This window comes from Schistocerca americana, chromosome 10, assembly GCF_021461395.2.
Source record: "Schistocerca americana isolate TAMUIC-IGC-003095 chromosome 10, iqSchAmer2.1, whole genome shotgun sequence".
Classification (NCBI taxonomy): Eukaryota; Metazoa; Arthropoda; class Insecta; order Orthoptera; family Acrididae; genus Schistocerca; species Schistocerca americana.
In genome coordinates, this window is record NC_060128.1 from 51,029,055 (window position 1) to 51,050,597 (window position 21,543).

Consider the following 21,543-nt stretch of genomic DNA (forward strand, 5'->3'; position numbering starts at 1 on the left):
CTCTGTTGCCTGTGTCTATGTGCCTGTGGTTCTGTCAGTGTGATCATGTGATGTATCTGACCCCAGGAATGTGTCAATAAAGTTTCCCCTTCCTGGGACAATGAATTCACGGTGTTCTTATTTCAATTTCCAGGAGTGTAGTTTGTAATACATTATTTCTAACGTATTTTAGTCCAGTTTCTGAATATGGGCAATGGCTTTCAAGCAAGGCCTAATGTTGCCAGTCTCTTCATAATTCTTTATGATTCTCTCTATCCTCTCGTCCAGCTTCAAGTACTTCTTCTTCCTCTTCTTACCTTCAAGATTCATTTCCAATTTCATGTACATGCAGTTTGTGAGCTCTGCTTCCTTTTTCAAGCACTCCACCAAATAGTTGATTTTAGGGTGAGGGTTTCCAATAATACTATTTATTTTGTTGTGCCACGCTTCAACAGCATTCGTCGTTCGGTGCCTTTTTCCGTAACAGTCCCACATTTCTATTGCGATACCCTCATTCTCTAGCCAGTTATCCACAAAGGAGTCAAGAAATTGAGAGAACCTTCCGTTATCAGGAGCTTCTGCATGAATCTCAATCCATCCATTGCTTATGGCCTCAGGATTTACAACTGTCAGCTCTGGACACATGCTGACGTGAAGTCTTAAATCCTCGTTCTAGCGGTACTCCTCAGTTAGACCGAGAACTCGAGTTCTTCTCCATAAACTCTTCTTCATATGGAAATAGAATCCATTTATTTCAGTTGTGGGAAAAACTTGACGAATGGCCGATGTCGCAGCTGCCTCAAAGTCCATATTTACTTGTTTAGGACACCACTCATAGACTGCCTCTTTTATCAGACGAAACAGACGAACATATGTGTCTTTCTTCTTATTAGGGAGCAGTGCAAATACAGTAGGAAGAATGTTTGTTTCTTTAATCGGGCCTCCTAAGTCTACGTGTATGGTGTAGATCTGTGCAAACTGCTTGTTGCATCTCTTAAATGTTCCACCCATAAAAAAATGGGAACATGTTTTTAAACTTTCTTTTCCTTTGCTTCCACTAAAATCATTATTCTCACTTCTAATCTATCGTCTTCCAGAAGAAAACTACTGCCATCTCCCATTTTTAATAGATCTTCATGAAGATCAATTTCATAAGCGTTCTTAGGCTCTTGTTGGTTCCCCCACTCTTGACTCCATCGACGACGCACGGTTCTCTTCATATATTCCGAATTAGGCATCACTGTAACAAAGTCATAAACTTTATTATGTAGATTTCCCATTTCATCCGCGTATATCTCCGATAACTGTGTAGTTTCTTCTCGAGACCTTCTCTTCGCTCTTTCCACTTGCTTTCTCACTTTCAGAGCTGCATCGTCAGGTGGTCCACAGAGATGTTCTAATACGTTCAACACTTCGCCGTTCCTCGAAAGCAGCTTTCCCTTGCAATGATCCGCTTTTCGGCGTAAGCACATCCACGTAACAACACCTTCTTTAGATTCCCTCTGTTTAAGATACGCGTAACCTTTCTAATTAGGAGGAGGCGTGCCCTTGTTCGTTGCAATAACTTCCACACTGATGGTCGCGTTAGGAACTTCGAAAGCAAACTGGGCGGGCGGGTGAGGAGGAGGAGGAGGAGGTGGAGGGGGAGGGGAGACAAGGGACCGAACCGTTTGGAACAGGTAAAACGGTGGCAAATGTCCGGTGTGGCAAATGTCCGGACACCGTAGAGGAGAGGAGGCGTTGTTGTCGTGAATCGCTACTGAGGAAATTTAGAGAACCAGCATTTGAGGCTGACTGCAATACAGTTTTACTGCCGCCAACTTATATTTCGCGGAAAGACCACAAAGATAAGATAAGAGAGATTAGGACTCGTACAGAGGCATATAGGCAGTCATTTTTCCCCCGTTCTGTTAGGGAGTGGGACAGGGAGAGAAGATGCTAGGTACCCTCCGCCACGCACCGTATAGTGGATTGCGGAGTATGTATGTAGATGTAGATGTAGATATAATTAACGGAGTGTTTAGACAGCTCCTCAGTTTGCTGGTGCTCAGAAATGGCATATATGCAAAGAGCGTTCAAAAAGAAACGAACCGGAGGCATAATTACAGAAACCAGTATCTGTACCTGGCTGTTGAGACACTTGTCCCCCTGTGACACAAGCCGGTGAATGGCTGTCTCGTAAAATTCCCCGGGGCTGCGATGTTAACTAGTTCTGGCTCTGAGGGGCAAACGATTCACCTCGGATGACGACGTTCAGCTGCACGTGCCGAACTGGTTAACACCGTAGCCCCGGGAATTTTATGAGACAGCCATTCACCGCCTTGTGTCACAGGGGGACAAGTGTCTCTACAGCCAGGGTCAATACTTCTAACATACAGGTACTGCTTTCTGTAATTATGCTTCCGGCTCGTTTCTTTTTGGACGCCCCTTATATTACGGGCTTCAACTGCGAGTCAATATGGCGCATCACAACTTTGCAGCGAAGGGAGATATCGAGCATGTGACGTAGGTGGCGTTCCGCCGTCTCACGGGTCAAAGTTCAGCCGCACGTTCAGAGTATCTGACTCGCCAGATATTGCTCTTGCACGTTCGGAAAGAATGCCGAACGTGCTGTTCCACGCGATATCTTCAGAAATTCGGCACGCTCAGCGCTTACCGTTCGGATGCACGGTCTGAGTGACGACCACTTAAGGAAAGACCCAGAATGAGATTTTCACTCTGCAGCGGAATGTGCGCTAATATGAAACTTCCTGACATGTTAAAAGTGTGTGCTGAACCGAGACTCGAACTCGGGACCTTTGCCTTTCCCGGGCAACCATCTGAGCTACCTAAGCACGATTCACGACCCGTCCTCTCAGAGATTTACTTCTGCCAGTACCTCGTCTCCTACCTTCCAAACTTCACAATAGCTCTCCTGCAAAACCTGCAGAACTAGCACTCCTGAAAGAAAGGATATTGTGCAGACATGGCTTTGCCACAGCCTGGCGGGTGTTTCCAGAATGAGATTTTCACTCTGCAGCGGAGTGTGCGTTTTAATCTGCCAGGAAGTTTCATATCAGCGCACACTCCGCTACAAAGTGCAAGTTTCATTCTGGAAACATCCCCCAGACTGTGGCTAACCTATGTCTCCACAATATCCTTTCTACCAGGAGTGCTAGTTCTGCAAGGTTCGCAGGAGAGCTTCTGTGTAGTTTGGAAGGTAGGAGACGAGGAACTGGCAGAAGTAAATCTCTGAGAGGGCGGGTCGTGAGTCGTTCTTCGGAAGCTGAGATGGTAGAGCACTTACCCATGAAAGGCAAAGGTCCCGGGTTCGAGTCTCGGTAACGAAAGATCACAGTTTCGTTTGTAACTGTTGTGTACATAGTTCCACATAGTCAGCGCGTACACAACTTTCCCACTAGAGCGCGCCCCGCTAAGCACAACAGCGCAGGCGCAGCGCTCGTCCGTCTCCGCACTACGAGATGGCGCTGCCTCAGAGACGGACCAAATTCTGCTTCCGCCGATCCGCGTATTAATATGTAATGCAGCCAATGAGATTGCTGCTAACGTAGAACCTTTTCTCCTCGTGGATCACACTCACGCAGTGATACCTGAACGCGCAAGGTATTATAACGAGTGTACAGACCTCCAATTAGTCAGTCTACATTAGTCTGCATTGGTCTGTACCAGTCTGCATTAGTCTGTACCAGTCTGTTGTCAAGTTCCAATCTGCGCCTAATAAGATTATCATATTCCTGTACATAGCCATGAAGAGAAATGTATAGACACTTTGTCACGTATCAGAGATATATGTGAGAATAAGATTAACGTACCAAGACCAAAGGAACTTCAGATTGTTAATTGTAAATAGCATCCAGAACCAAGTTAAGTAATTTTTAGGCTTTTTATTATTTTAATAAATGTGTGTGAAAATTAATCTAGTTCTGTTTAAAGTTGGTCACCGTCAACCTGCTACTCCAAGCGTGCAAGTGGCATTTCTATCGTCTGACCTAACGGCAGAAGATAAACACGCCACGATAAGACCACGAGACATATTGCTGACGCTCGCCTACTTCGTTAGAGTGACGAGTCAAATAATGTGACGGTGTGTGTACCGAAGGTCTTACAGTACGCACACCACAGTAACATTTCTAGATTTTTTTTTGTGAAGATTTTTAACATTGTTGGGCGAACCGCAATGTTTCGACATTGCAAAGCTATCAACGATAAAATGCAGGGTGCGACGATTTTTTTATTCTGCTTTCAATGTCGGGCCTAGCATTTCTGTCCCTTCGCTGAGGCAGATCGCAGTCCTCTGCCGCCAAAGGGCTCCAAACTATAGCGTGCAACATGGCGGCGTGTCGCATGACTGTGTCGGCTGTGTGGGAAACAGCGTGCCGTAAGTTTCCACTTCAAATCCGTAGGAGAATGAAAGCTGTGTACGGCGGCAGATGTACCGACGTCGGTAATGTGCGACGTTGGTTTGCTCGTGATCGTAACGAAGGGAAAGGTGGCGTCAACCCCGACGTGTGTGACGGAGCTTTCAGTTTTACAACCTTTGAGGACCTCTCTTTGATAGTGATGCAGCGGTGGAAGCAGAGGTGAGCTCGTGGCTCCGTCAACAAAGTAAAAAAAAGTCTGCAGTGGCGGCATTAACGGGCTGGTCTATGGTAAGCTGAAATGTGTTTGCCGCCAGAGCGTCTCTGATGAGAAATAGATATACAGGGTGTTACAAAAAGGTACGGCCAAACTTTCAGGAAACATTCATCACACACAAAGAAAGAAAATATTTTATGTGGACATGTGTCCCGAAACGCTTACCTTCCATGGTAGAGCTCATTTTATTACTTCTCTTCAAATCACATTTATCATGGAAAGGAAACACACAGCAACAGAACGTACCAGCGTGACTTCAAACACTTTGTTACAGGAAATGTTCAAAATGTCCTCCGTTAGCGAGGATACATGCATCCACCCTCCGTCGCATGGAATCCCTGATGCGCTGATGCAGCCCTGGAGAATGGCGTATTGTATCACAGCCGTCCACAATACGAGCACGAAGAGTCTCTACATTTGGTACCGGGGTTGCGTAGACAAGAGCTTTCAAATGCCCCCATAAATGAAAGCCAAGAGGTTTGAGGTCAGGAGAGCGTGGAGGCCACGGAATTGGTCCGCCTCTACCAATCCATCGATCACCGAATCTGTTGTTGAGAAGCGTACGAACACTTCGACTGAAATGTGCAGGAGCTCCATCGTGCACGGAGCACATGTTGTGTCGTACTTGTAAAGGCACATGTTCTAGCACCACAGGTAGAGTATCCCGTGTGAAATCGTGATAACGTGCTCTATTGAGCGTAGGTGGAAGAACACGGGGCCCAATCGAGACATCACCATCAATGCCTGCCCAAACGTTCACAGGAAATCTGTGTCGATGACGTGATTGCACAATTGCGTGCGGTTTCTCGTCAGCCCACACATGTCGATTGTGAAAATTTACAATTTGATCACGTTGGAATGAAGCCTCATCCGTAAAGAGAACATTTGCACTGAAATGAGGATTGACACATTGTCGGATGAACCATTCGCAGAAGTGTACCCGTGGAGGCCAATCAGCTGCTGATAGTGCCTGCACACGCTGTACACAGTACGGAAACAACTGGTTCTCCCGTAGCACTCTCCATACAGTGACGTGGTCAACGTTACCTTGTACAGCAGCAACTTCTCTGACGCTGACAGTAGGGTTATCGTCAACTGCACGAAGAATTGCCTCGTCCATTGCAGGTGTCCTCGTCGTTCTAGGTCTTCCCCAGTCGCGAGTCATAGGCTGGAATGTTCCGTGCTCCCTAAGACGCCGCCCAATTGCTCCGAACGTCTCCCTGTCGGGACACCTTCGTTCTGGAAATCTGTCTCGATACAAACGTACCGCGCCACGGCTATTGTCCCGTGTTAATCCGTACATCAAATGGGCATCTGCCAACTCCGCATTTGTAAACATTGCACTGACTGCAAAACCACGTTCGTGATGAACACTAACCTGCTGATGCTACGTACTGATGTGCTTGATGCTACGTACTGTAGAGCAATGAGTCGCATGTCAACACAAGCTCCGAAGTCAACATTACCTTCCTTCAATTGGGCCAACTGGTGGTGAATCGAGAAAGTACAGCACATACTGACGAAACTAAAATGAGCTCTAACATGGAAATTAAGCGTTTCCGGACACATGTCCAGATAACATCTTTTTTTTATTTGTGTGTGAAGAATGTTTCCTGACAGTTTGGCTGTACCTTTTTGTAACACCCTGTATAGACACGAGGAATGGAGGTGTAAAATGTTAACAACGTTTATTTTATTGCAACAGCTTCAGGAGTTTTCACACAAAAATTTCGGAGGTATTACTTCTCAGCACGCCCTCCTAGGCAGTGTGTTGAAAACAGGGAGTAAGAGGAACATCAATAGAAGTCGAACAAGGGTCGAAGTGAATCAGGCGACGCATTAAAGGTGGTAGACCAGAACTGGAAGTCGATTGCAGAGACCATTAAAGAAGCAGCCCAAGAAGTAATCCCAAACCGAACTACGGGACAAAGAGTGTGTTTCGATGAGGAGTGTAAGGTAGCCATCAGGGAGCGACAACGGGCCAAACTACTGTGGATACAAATTAACATGCAGGAAGAAGAAAAATCTAAGTTCGAACGGCAGACACAAGGCACATTGAGAAATGCAAAGAGGAAATACATACGGTCGCAGGTTCGAATCCTGCCTCGGGCATGGATGGCTGTGATGTCCTTAGGTTAGTTAGCTATAAGTAGTTCTAAGTTCTAGGGGACTGATGACCTCAGTTGTTAAGTTCCATAGTGCTCAGAGCCATAGCCTTCCAATTTAACTTGTTCGTAACTCTAATTCCTAGGTATTTACTTGAAATTATGGGCTTTAGATTTGACATATTTATGGTGTAACCGAAGTTGAACGGATTCTTTTTAGCACTGATGTGGATGGTCTGACAGTTTTCGTTATTTAGTGTCAATTGCCAATTTTCGCACCATACATATATCTTTTCTAAATCATTTTTCAATTTTTTTATCTTCTGATGACTTTATTACTCGATAAACGACAGCGTCATTTGCAACCACCATAAGACGGCCGCTCAGATGGTCACCCAAGTCGTTTATACGTATAAGGAACAACAAGGCGCCTATAACGCTACGTTGGTGAACGCCAGAAATCCAGTCACATAACTAAGACGTTACTTGCGTTTCATTGGCAGGACACTTCGAAGATGCGACAAGTCCACTAAAGAGACAGCTTACACTACACTCGTTCGTCCTCTGTTAGAATATTGCTGCGCGGTGTGGGATCCTTGCCAGGTGGGATTGACGGAGGGCATCGAAAGGGTGCAAAAAAGGGCAGCTCGTTTTGGATTATCACGTAATAGGGGAGAGAGTGTGGCAGATATTATACGCGAATTGGGATGGAAGTCATTAAAGCAAAGACGTTTTTCGTCGCGGCGAGATCTATTTACGAAATTTCAGTCACCAATTTTCTCTTCCGAATGCGAAAATATTTTGTTCAGCCCAACCTACATAGGTAGGAATGATCATCAAAACAAAATAAGAGAAATCAGAGCTCGAACAGAAAGGTGTAGGTGTTCGTTTTTCCCGCGCGCTGTTCGGGAGTGGAATGGTAGAGAGATGGTATGATTGTGGTTCGATGAACCCTCTGCCGAGCACTTAAATGTGAATTGCAGAGTAATCATGTAGATGCAGATGTAAGCCCGTATTTCCTAAGCATGCAATTTCAGTACAAGGCGCTTGTGTGGTACGGTGTCAAAAGCGTTCTGGAAATATAGAAACTCGGAATCAGTCTGAAATCCCTTGTCAATAGCACTCGACACTACATGCGAGTAAACAGCTAGTTGTATTTCACAAGAACAATGTTCCCTAAATCCATGTTGACTGTATGTAAATAGCCCGTTCTCTTCGAGATAATTCATTATGTTCGAACACAATATATGTTCCAAAATCCTGCTGCATATCGACATTAATGTTATGTTTAGTGGACTACTCCTACGAGCCTTCTTGAATATTGGTGTGACCTGTGCAACTTTCCAGTCTTTGGGTACGGATCTTTCGTCGAGCGAACTGACGATAACCTGAACAGATAGGATATAAAATGCAGACTACCAATCGAGAGAAAAGCATTTCTGTAAGAAAGAGTATTTTGTTAATACAAATTTAAGTGATCGAAGTTTTCTCTGAAAGTATTTGTATGGTTGTACGGAAATGAAACGTGGACGAATAACAGTTCACACAAAAAGAGAATAGAAGCTTTTGAAATGTGGTACTATAGAAAAATAGTGTAGGGTAGATGAGTAGATTGAATAATGGAGGAATTGTGGAAAAGAGAAATTTATGGGACAGCTTGACTAAAATAGCGGATCGACTGACTGGACACACAGTGAGGCGTCAAACAGCCGCCAGTTTCGTAACGAAGGGAAGCGTGGGGCTCAAAGTTGTAGAGAGAGCCGACGAGTGGATGCAGTACGCGGGTTAACACCTATTTAAGAAATGGCGAGGCTTGTACGTTGTGAAGAAGCTTGTAGAACTGCATCACACCAGTCTTCGGAGTGAAAACCGTAAGAACAGAAACAATTAAACCATCAATTATACAGTTAAACTATATAAATTAAATAAACTGGTAACACCGTTTTTAGCCTTCTTTCACAAATTTTATTATTGTTACTGCACAACCTCGGTTTCGGGTTATAAGCCCATTTTCAAGTACATGATAATGCAAAGATGAACATGACGATAGCCGGCCGGGGTGGACGAGCGGTTCTAGACGCTACAGTCTGGAACCGCGCGATCGCTACGGTCGCAGGTTCGAATCCTGCCTCGGGCATGCATGTGTGTGATATCCTTAGGTTAGTTAGGTTTAAATAGTTCTAAGTTCTAGGGGACTGATGACCTCAGAAGTTAAGTCCCATAGTGCTCAGAGCCATTTGAACCAAACATGACGATAAGATAAAAGCAGTAATCTCAGTGTATCGATCCTTGGCTTAGAGTAAAATTAGTCTGATTACAATTTTTTGACGACTTACATGTGGAACTACCAAAAACTTGTAATCGAAGTAATTTTACATCAAGCCAAGGATCAAGACGTAAAGAAGTTGAGTTGATTGTCTTTGTCTTATCATCATGTTTATCTTTGCATTACAATCTTTGGTAACAGTGATGTCCCTGAAAATAGGCTTGTAACCTGAAAACTACGTTGTGCAGTATGTTGTTGTTGTTGTTGTTGTTGTAGTCTTCAGTCCTGAGACTGGTTTGATGCAGCTCTCCATGCTACTCTATCCTGTGCAAGCTTCTTCATCTCCCAGTACCTACTGCAGCCTACATCTGCTTACTGCATTCATCTCTTGGTCTCCCTCTACGATTTTTAACCTCTACGCTTCCCACCAATACTAAACTGGTGATCCATTGATGCCGCAGAACGTGTCCTACCAACCGGTCCCCTCTTTTTGTCATGTTGTGCCACAATTCCTCTTCTCCCCAATTCTGTTCAGTACCACCTCATTAGTTATGTGATGTACCCATCTAATCTCCAGCATTCTTCTGTAGCACCACCACATTTCGAACGCTTCTATTCTCCTCTTGTCTAAGCTATTTATCGTCCATGTTTCACTTCCATACATGGCTACACTACATACAAATACTTGGGGAAAAGACTTCCTGACACTTAAATCTATACTCGATGTTAACAAATTTCTCTTCTTCAGAAACGCTTTCCTTGCCGTTGCCAGTCTACATTTTTTATCCTCTCTACTTCGACCATCATCTGTTATTTTGCTCCCCAAATATCAAAGCTTTAAGTGTCTCATTTCCTAATCTAATTCCCTCACCATCACCCGACTTAATTCGACTACATTCAATTATCGTCGTTTTGCTTTTGTTGATGTTCATCTGATATGGTCCTTTCAAGACACTGTCCATTCCGTTCATCTGCTCTTCCAAGTCCTTTGCTGTCTCTGACAGAATTACAATGTCATCGGCGAACCTCAAAGTTTTATTCTCCATGGATTTTAATACCTACTCCGAATTTTTCTTTTGTTTCCTTTACTGCTTGCTCAATATACAGATTGAATAGCATCGGCGATAGGCTACAACCCCATCTCACTCCCTTCTCAACCAACCACTGCTTCTGTTTCACATCCCTCGTCTCTTATAACTGGTTTCTGTACAAACTGTAAATAGACTTTCGCTCCCTGTATTTTACCCCTGCCACCTTCAGAATTTGAAAGAGAGTATTCCAGTCAACATTGTCAAAAGCTTTCTCTAAGTCTACAAATGCTAGAAACGTAAGTTTCCCTTTCCTTAATGTATCTTCTGAGATTATTCTTAGGGTCAGTATTGCACTATTGTGCATTGACAATAATAAAATTTGTGGAAGAAGGGAAAACACAGTGTTTGTTTAGTTAATTGACAATGTTTCAGCGCGAACCCACAGTTGATTCAATTAAATGGTAAACTGGTAAATTATATAATAAATGTTAACTATTCCATTATGGACTTTCAACCCCGAAGTGCTCTCACTAAAAAAAAAATAAAAAATATAAAAATTAAAAGGAGGGGAGAGAGATAGAAAACGTAAGTAGTCGTATGGGTTTTACAGGTATGCCATCTTTCCATGTAAAAAAAAAAACAAAAAAAAACACTGAATCTTGAAAAAAAAATTGAGTGTTTTATTCCTTGGCCTTAGTAATGCTTATCAAAAAGTAGCAACAAACAGTAATCATGTTTCCTCACGTATGGTATAGGAACACAATTTTAATCATAAGACACAAGTTTAACTAGAATGACATGGTTGGCTTTGATTGCGTTTTAAAGAAATGCGTACTCTGATAAATAGTAGTCTACGCATGGTTTTCCAAACAAGACGTACACACGATCATGGAATGATGGCTGCCAGTTACACCCTTTTCGAGTACGTCTATTTCGTGTTCTTCCGTTTCCACAGCAAGGAACCACACAACTCGTCTGTGTCATTCTCGACGTCAAAAAAATGGTTCAAATGGCTCTGAGCGCTGTGGGACTTAAATGCTGAGGTCATCAGTCCCCTAGAACTTAGAACTACTTAATCCTAACTAACCTAAGGACATCACACACATAAATGCCCGAGGCAGGATTCGAACCTGCGAACGTAGCGGTCGCGCGGTTCCACACTGAAGCGCCTAGAATCCCTCGGCCATACCGACCAGCGTCAGAAATGTTCATCCTCGTGTAATCGATTTAACATATCCGACAGAACTTCTCGCGAGCAGTTTTATCAGCGTTTTCTGTTGCTTGTACGGTCGTCAGTCTGCACCGTTTCAAATGAAAACGGTTCCTCTAATCACGCCAAACAGTCGTATGTGGGATTTGCAGTTCGCGAGATGCACGCGGGTCGATTTCGTGGGGCTGCTGACAAAACGTTGTCTCACTCGCTCTACGACGTCGTCAGATGTGCTCGTACGACCTGACGAATTCCCACGTCTTACCGAGCACCCTGTTTGTACAAAACAATTATGCCACTCGCAAATTGTAGGCCTACTAGGAGGATCTTTAGCGTACTCGGTACGGGAATTACGCCGGACTGTTGTCGCCGACTTGGGTTCGTCAAACCGAAACACAGCAGCTCAGTTCCACTCGAGGCAGCCATCTTTTAACGGTAATGCCGCTAGCGGTCCTTAAGGTGCGATTCGGCACTAGCGAAGTACGACAGACAAAACTCGATGTATTTCCCTACAAATTGGCACTACAATCATCTCTGTTGGTACTACGAATTAATTTATACGAGTTTTGAATGTTGTAAAGTCCTTTTTGAAACACCCTGTACATGTGGATGAACAAGTGCAGATTCAGTCACGAGCGAGTTCCGATACATCTACATCTACATTCACACTCCGCAAGCCACCCAACGGTGCGCGGCGGAGGGCACTTTACGTGCCACTGTCATTACCTCCCTTTCCTGTTCCAGTCGCGTATGGTTCGCGGGAAGAGCGACTGCCGGAAAGCCTCCGTGCGCGCTCGAATCTCTCTAACTTTACATTCGTGATCCCCTCGGGAGGTATAAGTAAGGGGAAGCAATATATTCGATACCTCATCCAGAAACGCACCCTCTCGAAACCTGGGCAGCAAGCTACACCGCGATGCAGAGCGCCTCTCTTGCAGAGTCTGCCACTCGAGCTTGCTAAACATCTCCGTAACGCTATCACGCTTACCAAATAACCCTGTGACGAAACGCGCCGCTCTTCTTTGGATCTTCTCTATCGCCTCCGTCATCCCGACCTGGTACGGATCCCATACTGATGAGCAATACTCAAGTATAGGTCGAACGAGTGTTTTGTAAGCCACCTCCTTTGTTGATGGACTACATTTTCTAAGGACTCTCCCAATGAATCTCAATCTGGCACTCGCCTTACCAACAATTAATTTTATATGATCATTCCAATTCAAATCATTCCGTACGCACACTCCCAGATATTTTACAGAAGTAACTGCTTCCAGTGTTTGTTCCGCTATCATATAATCATACAATAAAGGATCCTTCGTTCTATATATTCGCAATACATTACATTTGTCTATGTTAAGGGACAGTTGCCACTCCCAGCACCAAGTGCCTATCCGCTGCAGATCTTCCTGCATTTCGCTGCAATTTTCTAATTTTGGAACTTCTCTGTATACTACAGCATCATCCGCGAAAAGCCGCATGGAACGTACGACACTATCTACTAGGTCATTTATATATATTGTGAAAAGCAATGGTCCCATAACAGTCCCCTGTGGCACGCCAGAGGTTACTTTAACGTCTGTAGACGTCTCTCCATTGAGAACAACATGCTGTGTTCTGTTTGCTAAAAACTCTTCAATCCAGCCACATAGCTGGTATGATATTCCGTACTTTGTTTATCAGGCGACAGTGCGGAACTTTATCGAATGCCTTCCGGAAGTCGAGGAAAATAGCATCTACCTAGGAGCCTGTATCTAATATTTTCTGGGTCTCATGAACAAATAAAGCGATTTGGGTCTCACGCGATCGCTGTTTCCGGAATCCATCTTGATTCCTAAAGATTCTGGGTTTCCAGAAATGACATGATACGCGAGCAGAAAACATGTTCTAAAATTCTACAACAGATCGACGTCAAAGATATAGGTCTATAGTTTTGCGCATCTGCTCGACGACCCTTCTTGAAGACTGGGACTACCTGTGCTCTTTTCCAATCATCTGGAACCTTCCGTTCCTCTAGAGACTTGGGGTACACGGCTGTTGGAAGGAGGGCAAGTTCTTTCGCGTACTCTGTGTAGAATCGAATTGGTATCCCGTCAGGTCCAGTGGACTTTCCTCTGTTGAGTGATTTCAGTTGCTTTTCTATTCCTTGGACACTTATTTCGATGTCAGCCATTTTTTCGTTCGTACGAGGGTTTAGAGAAGGAATGCAGTGCGGTCTTCCTCTGTGAAATAGCTTTGGAAAAAGGTGTTTAGTATTTCAGCTTTACGCGTGTCATCCTCTGTTTCAATGCCATCATCATCCCGTAGTGTCTGGATATGCTGTTTCGAGCCACTGATTTAACGTAAGACCAGAACTTCCTAGGATTTTCTGTCAAGTCGGTACATAGAATTTTACTTTCGATTTCACTGAACGCTTCACGCATAGGCCTCCTTACGCTAACTTTGACATCGTTTAGCTTCTGTTTGTCTGAGAGGTTTTGACTGCGTTTAAATTTGGAGTGAAGCTCTCTTTGCTTTCGCAGCAGTTTCCTAACTTTGTAGTTGAACCACGGTGGGTTTTTCCCGTCCCTCACAGTTGTACTCGGCACGTACCTGTCTAAAACGCATTTTACGATTGCCTTTAACTTTTTCGATAAACACTCAACATTGCCAGTGTCGGAACAGAAATTTTCGTTTTGATCTGTTAGGTAGTCTGAAATCTGCCTTCTATTACTCTTGTCTACGAAATAAATAATGAGCTACGGAGACACGTTTTAGCTGCCAGTAATACTATCGCGCAGAAAACTTGTGCTCATGCTGTACTGTACGGTGGTTCGGACTTACTTTGTTTATTTATTTATTACTTCGAGCAATCAGTTTAATACGCCACAGCTGCAAAATACTAACGCGAATTCTTTACGGACGAATGGAAAAACTAGTAGAAGCCGACCTCGGGGAAGATCAGTTTGATTTCCGTAGAAATATTGGAACACGTGACCCAATACTGACCCTACGACTTATCTTAGAAGCTAGATTAAGGAAACGCGAACCTACGTTTCTAGTATTTGTAGACTTAGAGAAAGCTTTTGACAATGTTGACTGCAATACTCTCTTTCAAATTTTGAAGGTGGCAGGGGTAAAATACAGGGAGCGAAAGGCTATTTACAATTTGTACAGAAACCAGATTGCAGTTATAAGAGTCGAGGTGCATGAAAGGGAAGCACTGGTTGGGAAGGGAGTGAGACAGGGTTGTAGCCTTTCCCCGATGTTATTCAATCTGTATATTGAACAAGGAGTGAAGGAAACAAAAGAAATATTCGGAGGAGGAATTAAAATCAATGGAGAAGAAATAAAAACTTTGAGGTTCGCCGATGACATTGTAATTCTGTCAGAAACAGCAAAGGACTTGTAAGAGCAGTTGAATGGAATGGACAGTGTCTTGAAAGGAGGATATAAGATGAACATCAACAAAAGCAAAACGAGGATAGTGGAATGTAGTCAAATTAAATCGGGTGATGCTGAGGGAATTAGATTGGGAAATGAGACACTTAAAGTAGTAAAGAAGTTTTGCTATTTGGGGAGCAAAATAAGTGATGATGGTCGAAGTAGAGAGGATATAAAATGTAGACTGGCAACGGCAAGGAAAGCGTTTCTGAAGAAGAGATATTTGTTAACATCGAGTATAGATTTAAGTGTCAGGAAGTCATTTCTGAAAGTATTTGTATGGAGTGTAGCCAAAAATGCTGAAGATTAGATGGGTAGATCACATAACTAATGAGGAGGTATTGAATAGAATTGGGGAGAAGTTTGTGGCACAACTTCACTAGAAGAAGGGATCGGTTGGTAGGACATGCGCTGAGGCATCAAGGGATCACCAATTTAGTATTGGAGGGCAGCGTGGAGGGTAAAAATCATAGAGGGAGACCTGGAGGTCAAGACACTAAGCAGATTCAGAAGGATGTAGGTTGCAGTAGGTACTGGGAGATGAAGAAGCTTGCACGGGATAGAGTAGCATGGAGAGCTGTATCAAACCAGTCTCTGGACTGAAGACCACAACAACAACAACTCCGAGCCCGGCTAACGCCACAGTACGCGTGTTAGGGTGTAGCGTGGGCCGCAATTCGCTGTGCGCCGTAGTTAACTTGTGCCCCGGTGGCCGTACAGTAATTCGGTCCGCGCGACGCCCCAGTACACACATTACAAGCGCTCTCAGCGGCGCCTCAGGCACGCTTGTGCCGTAATTCGCTCCCCCGTAACGGCCGCTTGCCGGTTAAACTGCCCGCAGCACAGCATAGCGGTGTCTGGTGCAGCGAACGGAGAAGAATCCGACGCGCTCGCTCCACGTCGCTTTCTCTTACGGAACCTCGCATTCCGCTTCCCTCCGTTTCAACGCGGCACTGAACGACATCTATATCTAATGTATCCGCAATTGCGAATAAGGACAACCACCAGCTGTAGAATGGAAAGACGACAGTGAAAGTTTGACCCGGACCAGTATTCGAAGCCGGACTTGCCGCCTATCGCGAGCGGTCGCCTTACAGTCCGGCTGGCTATCCGACCACGACTCACGGCCACACCCGAACTTGCGTATGTCGTCAACCGTGCGTCTACGCCCTGTAATCGTATATCTAATATGTATGTATGTAGGTATAATGTCTTGCAATGAAATGAACACCCCTAGCTGGTTACAGGCGTTGACATACGTCAACGGGGACAGTCGAAAATGTGTGCCCCGACCGGGACTCGAACCCGGGATCTCCTGCTTACATGGCAGACGCTCTATCCATCTGAGCCACCGAGGACACAGAGGATAGCGCGACTGCAGGGATTTATCTCTGGCACGCCTCCCTCGAAACCCACATTCTCAACGTATTGCCCCGCACTATATTCGTAGTGCCCCCGCCCATTATACTCACTATGCCGATTCCCGTAAGAGTTCGGGCACTGTTTGTGCATTCGCACAGAAGAAGTAGATGGTCAAGTGGCCGGTGAGCCTTAACCGTATATATACTAAGATGGTATCTGGTCTTTCGGTTGGTTGTTTTGGGGAAGGAGACCAGACAGCGAGGTCATCGGTCTCATCGGATTAGGGAAGGACGGGGAAGGAAGTCGGCCGTGCCCTTTGAAAGGTACCACCCCGGCATTTGCCTGGAGCGATTTAGGGAAATCACGGAAAACCTAAATCAGGATGGCCTTACGCGGGATTGAACCGTCGTCCTCCCGAATGCGAGTCCAGTGTCTAACCACTGCGCCACCTCGCTCGGTGGGTCTTTCGGACATCTTAGTATATATAGGTATAGTGTGTGTTCAGACGTTGTAATTTAGAGTCGCTTGCCCGGTCCCGGTGTCGGCGGATAAATACGCTATTGCAGTGCCACACGTCCGAGGGAAGTTTGCCCTGTAATCAGAATAGCGTGCGACGTGTAAAGGAGATCTGTATCGTAATCATAACAACACAGGCACTGGAACATCGATTTTACTTGCCGACACCGGGCAAGCGACTTTCAAGTACAGCGTGTGATGCAAATTTTCACTGTCGTCATTTCATTGTACAGCTGATGGCTGTCCGTACTCGCAACTGCGAAACATTTCGTGTGTATCAGTTTTGTCCCGTTCCGGTATCACAGCAAAAGGCTCACAAAAGTTTCCGTGCGCTCACATAACAGCACGTGTCTCTGCCCTAAGCCCTATCGCGACAGTCCCTGTGAGACGGGGCGCGTAAACCGTCGCCCAGTGAAGCAACAAACTGGACGTTTCTGTCGGCTGGCGGCACAGCTGTTGCTGGATTTGGGAACGCGTGTGCACCCACCCTCTCACCACTGCTGCTTCCCCAGTCGTGAGAGTAAACCCGATGCATACAGACGCAAACGCGACGATTGGTCAACCGCGGTAGCACCCGTACATTGGTGTTCTCACGCTCTCCGAAGTAGACCCAACTTTTATACGTTTCTAGCATTTATAGACTTAGAGAAAGCTTTTGACAATAATGACTGGAGTACTCTCTTTCAAATTCTGAAGGTGGCAAGAGTAAAATACAGGGAGCGAAAGGCTATTTACAAATTGTACAGAAACCAGATGCCAGTTATAAGAGTCGACGGACATGAAAGGGAAGCAGTGGTTCGGAAGCGAGTGAGACAGGGTTGTAGCCCCTCCCCGATATGTATTTTGAGCAAGCAGTAAAGGAAACAAAAGAAAAATTTGGAGTAGGTATTAAAATCCATGGAGAACAAATAAAAACTTTGAGGTTTGCCGATAACATTGTAATTCCGTCAGAGACAGCAAAGGACTTGGAAGAGCAGTTGAACGGAATGGACAGTGACTTGAAAGGAGGGTAGAAGATGAACATCAACAAAAGCAAAACGAGGATAATGGAATGTAGTCGAATTAAGTCGGGTGATGCTGACGGAATTACATTAGGAAATGAGACACTTAAAGTAGTAAAGGAGTTTTGCCATTTGGGGAGCAAAATAACTGATGATGGTCGAAGAAGAGAGGATATAAAATGAAGACTGGAAATGGCAAGGAAAGTGTTTCTGAAGAAGATGAATTTGTTAACATGAAGTATAGATTTAAGTGTCAGGAAGTCGTTTGTGAAAGTATTTGTATGCAGTGTAGCCATGTATGGAAGTGAAACCTGGACGATAAATAGTTTGGACAAGAAGAGAATAGAAGATTTTGAAATGTGGTGCCACAGAAGAATGCTGAAGATAAGGTGGGTAGATCACGTAACTAATGAGGAGGTGCCTATTGGCTTCTGTCTCGGGTTCTTCGGCCGACGTTCATCTAATGTTTTTTCTGACGTTTCGCCAGCACGAGTGGCTGGCATTGTCAAAGCTTCACCCTCCATCGCCGGTGGTGAACTGGAGGCGAGCTCGCGGCCGCAGACTATATGTACCTGGCGCGCCAACGTCCGAGGGCTTCTCCGCGGTCATTTCCGGTGCGGTTCTCCTCTCGCTACCTGCGACGGTTGTTCGCTGCAGTACGGGAAGCCAGGATCCGTTGACCTTAAGGCTTTCCTCTTTCTTGTTCAAACTGTTCGCGTGTTTTTGTATTTCTACAGCTTCTCTGAACAAGCGCGTGCGATAGTGCTTCTCTACAGCCAGAACTTCCGTGTCGGCGAATTTTATTACGTGGTCGGTCTCATTCAGTGCGTGCTCTGCCACGGCCGATTTCTCCACCTGCCCCAACCTGCAATGTCGCTTATGCTCTTTGATCCTGGTGTTGATGGATCGTCCAGTCATTCCGACAAAAACTTTTCCGCATGTGCATGGTATACGGTATATTCCCGACACTGCAAGTGGGTCTCTTTTCTCCTTCGCCGATCTAAGACACTCTTTGATCTTCCTTGTCGGTTTGAAAATCGTCTTTACGCCATGTTTGCGGAATATACGGCCGATTCTGTCCGTCACTCTGGGAATGTATGGCAGAAAGGCCGTACCCGACATTTCTTTTTCTGGTTCCTTACTTCGCCGAGTGTTTGGCTCTGTTACACTTCTAATGTAATTTGTGGAGAACCCATTGTTCCGCAGAACAGTTTCCAGGTGTTGCATTTCTCGTTTGAGGTGTTGCGCCTCACATATTCGTCCTGCTCTCGTTACGAGCGTACTAATCATGCCTTTTTTTCTGGCTCGGGTGGTGGTTTGACAGTTTGTGCAGGTATCGGTCCGTGTGTGTCGGTTTTCGATACACGCTGTGTCCCAGGGTTTCACCGTTCCTTGTGACCAGCACATCCAGAAATGGCAGTTTCTTGTCCTTTTCTACTTCCATGGTAAATGTTATGTTGGCATGGAGGCTGTTCAAGAGCCTTAGGAAGTCACCGAGCTGTTCTTCACCATGTTGGTCAGAAGCTCCATAAAGACAGTCCTGATCATTCATCACAGTATTAATTACAATTTTATGCACAAAGTCTGAGCAGTAAAAGAAAATGCACACGGAAGTAGTGGATTAACAGCGTTGTGCAGTTGGAGGTGAGCCGCCAGCAGTGGTGGATGTGGGGAGAGAGATGGCGGAGTTTTGAGAGCGGATGATCTGGACGTGTGTCCATCAGAAAGAGTAAATTTGTAAGACTGGATATCATGAACTGATATATATATATATATATATATATATATATATATATATATATATATATATATATTTTGAACACCATTAAGGTAAATACATTCTGTGTTCTTTATCAAAATCTTTCATTTGATAGCTAAGCCTATCAGTAGTTAGTGCCTTAAGTAGTTAGAATCTTTTATTGGCGCTCGCTGCATTGCAGTAGTTTGAGTCACGAAGATTTTTGTGAGGTAACTCATTCATGAAAGATATAGGTTATTGTTAGTCAGGGCCTTACTTTTGTAGGGATTTTTGAAAATCAGACTGCGTTGCGCTAAAAATATTGTGTCATTTTAGTGATGATCAGAATAAGTAAAGAGCGAAATGTCTGAGTGCGTTCAGTTCTGCTCAGCTGTTTGAAAATCAAATAACGTAACGGGTTTACCAGCACAATCATTCATAAATTTTTCTAAGGGACGTTACAACCTCAGCAAATTCTAAAAATTAAAGGGAAAAACCAAATTAAACCCTTAAATTAACATTTCACTATTTGACCTTGTTATACACTCACTGCAGGATAATATAAACAGGTTGATATCAAGAATGAGATTTTCACTCTGCAGTGGAGTGTGCGCTGTTATGAAACTTCCTGGCAGATTAAAACTGTGTGCCGGACCGAGACTCGATTCGGGACCTTTGCTCTTCGCGGGCAAGTGCTCTACCCGAGTTCGAGATTCGCTCGGGCACACAGTTTTGATCTGCCAGGAAGTTCAATGGTAGACTTCTCTTGGCCAGAAATGCCCTTTTTTGCCAGTGCTAGTCTGATTTTGACGTCCTTGTTCCTCCGTTCATCATCGGTAAGAGAATTCATTAACTTGGTCTACTTCGTGATCCCCTATTCTGGTGTTACGTTTCTCGTTTTTCTCATTCCTGCTACTTCTCGTTAGTTACGTCGTTCTCCGTTTTTCTACCAATCCAGATTCTCTACCAGTTCCATTCAACAGATCCTGTAATTCTTCTTCACTTTCAGTGAGGATTGCAATTTCATCAGCGAATCGTACCATCGCTATCCTTTCACCTTGACTCTTAACCACACTCTTGAACCTTTCTTTTATATCTGTCATCGCTTCTTCGATGTATAGAATGAACAGTCGGGGTGAAAGAGTACATAATTTTCTTACACCATTCTTAAATCGGAGCGCTTCGTTCTTTGTCTTCCAGTGTTATCTTCCCACGTAACAAAAAACTGCGCGGGACGAAGAGGTCTCAGACGGACCGACACCTTACAAAGAGAACATCTTCCCTCGAGAGACTGCCATTTGAGCTTATGAAACGTTTCCCTTATATCCGAATGTTGACTGAAAGTTTGTTATTGTTGTGGTCTTCAGACCTGAGACTGGTTTCATGCAGCGCTCCATGATACTCTATCCTGTGCAAGCTTCTTCATCTCCCAGTACCTACTGCAACCTACATCCTTCTGAATCTGCTTAGTGTATTCATCTCTTGGTCTCCCTCTACGATTTTTACCCTCCACGCTGCCCTCCAGTACTAAATTCGTGATCCCTTGATGCGTCAGTACATGTCCTACCAACCGATCCCTTCTTCTAGTCAAGTTGTGCCACAAACTCCTCTTCTCCCCAATTCTATTCAATACCTCCTCGTTAGTTATGTGATCTACCCAACTAATCTTCAGCATTCTTCTGTAGCACCACATTTTGAAAGCTGTTCTCTTCTTGTCCAAACGGTTTATCGTCCATGTTTCACTTCCATACATGGCTACACTCCATACAGATACTTTCAGAAACGACTTCCTGCTAGTTACTCGATGTTAACAAATTTCTCTTCTTCAGAAACGCTTTCCTTGCCATAGCTAGTCTACGTTTTATACCCTCTCTACTTCGACCATCGTCAGTTATTTTGCTCCCCGAATAGCAAACCTCATTTACTACTTTAAGTGTCTCATTTGCTAATCTAATTCCCTCAGCATCACCTGAATTAATTCGACTACATTCCATTATCCTCGTTTTGCTTTTGTTGATGTTCATCTTATACCCTCCTTTCAAGACACTGTCCATTCCGTTCAACTGCTCTTCCAAGTCCTTTGCTGTCTCTGACAGAATTACAATGTCATCGGCGAACCTCAAAGTTTTTATTTGTTCTCCATGGATTTTAATTCCTACTCCGAACTTTTCTTTTGTTTCCTTTACTGCTTGCTCAATATGCAGATTGAATAGCTTCGGGGAGAGGCTACAACCCTGTCTCACTCCTCCCCAACCACTGCTTCCCTTTTATGCCCCTCGA

At 44.5% G+C, this 21,543-nt stretch overlaps 1 protein-coding gene and 1 non-coding gene across 4 annotated transcripts in view; one reads left to right on the forward strand and one right to left on the reverse strand.

The window, feature by feature from the left end:
• Positions 1–21,543, forward strand: part of LOC124552487 (aminopeptidase Ey-like) — a 440,551-nt gene that overhangs the window by 85,661 nt on the left and 333,347 nt on the right. The window lies entirely within an intron of this gene.
• Positions 15,931–16,004, reverse strand: Trnat-ugu. Its single transcript has one exon. It is a non-coding gene; the product is annotated as a tRNA-Thr (tRNA).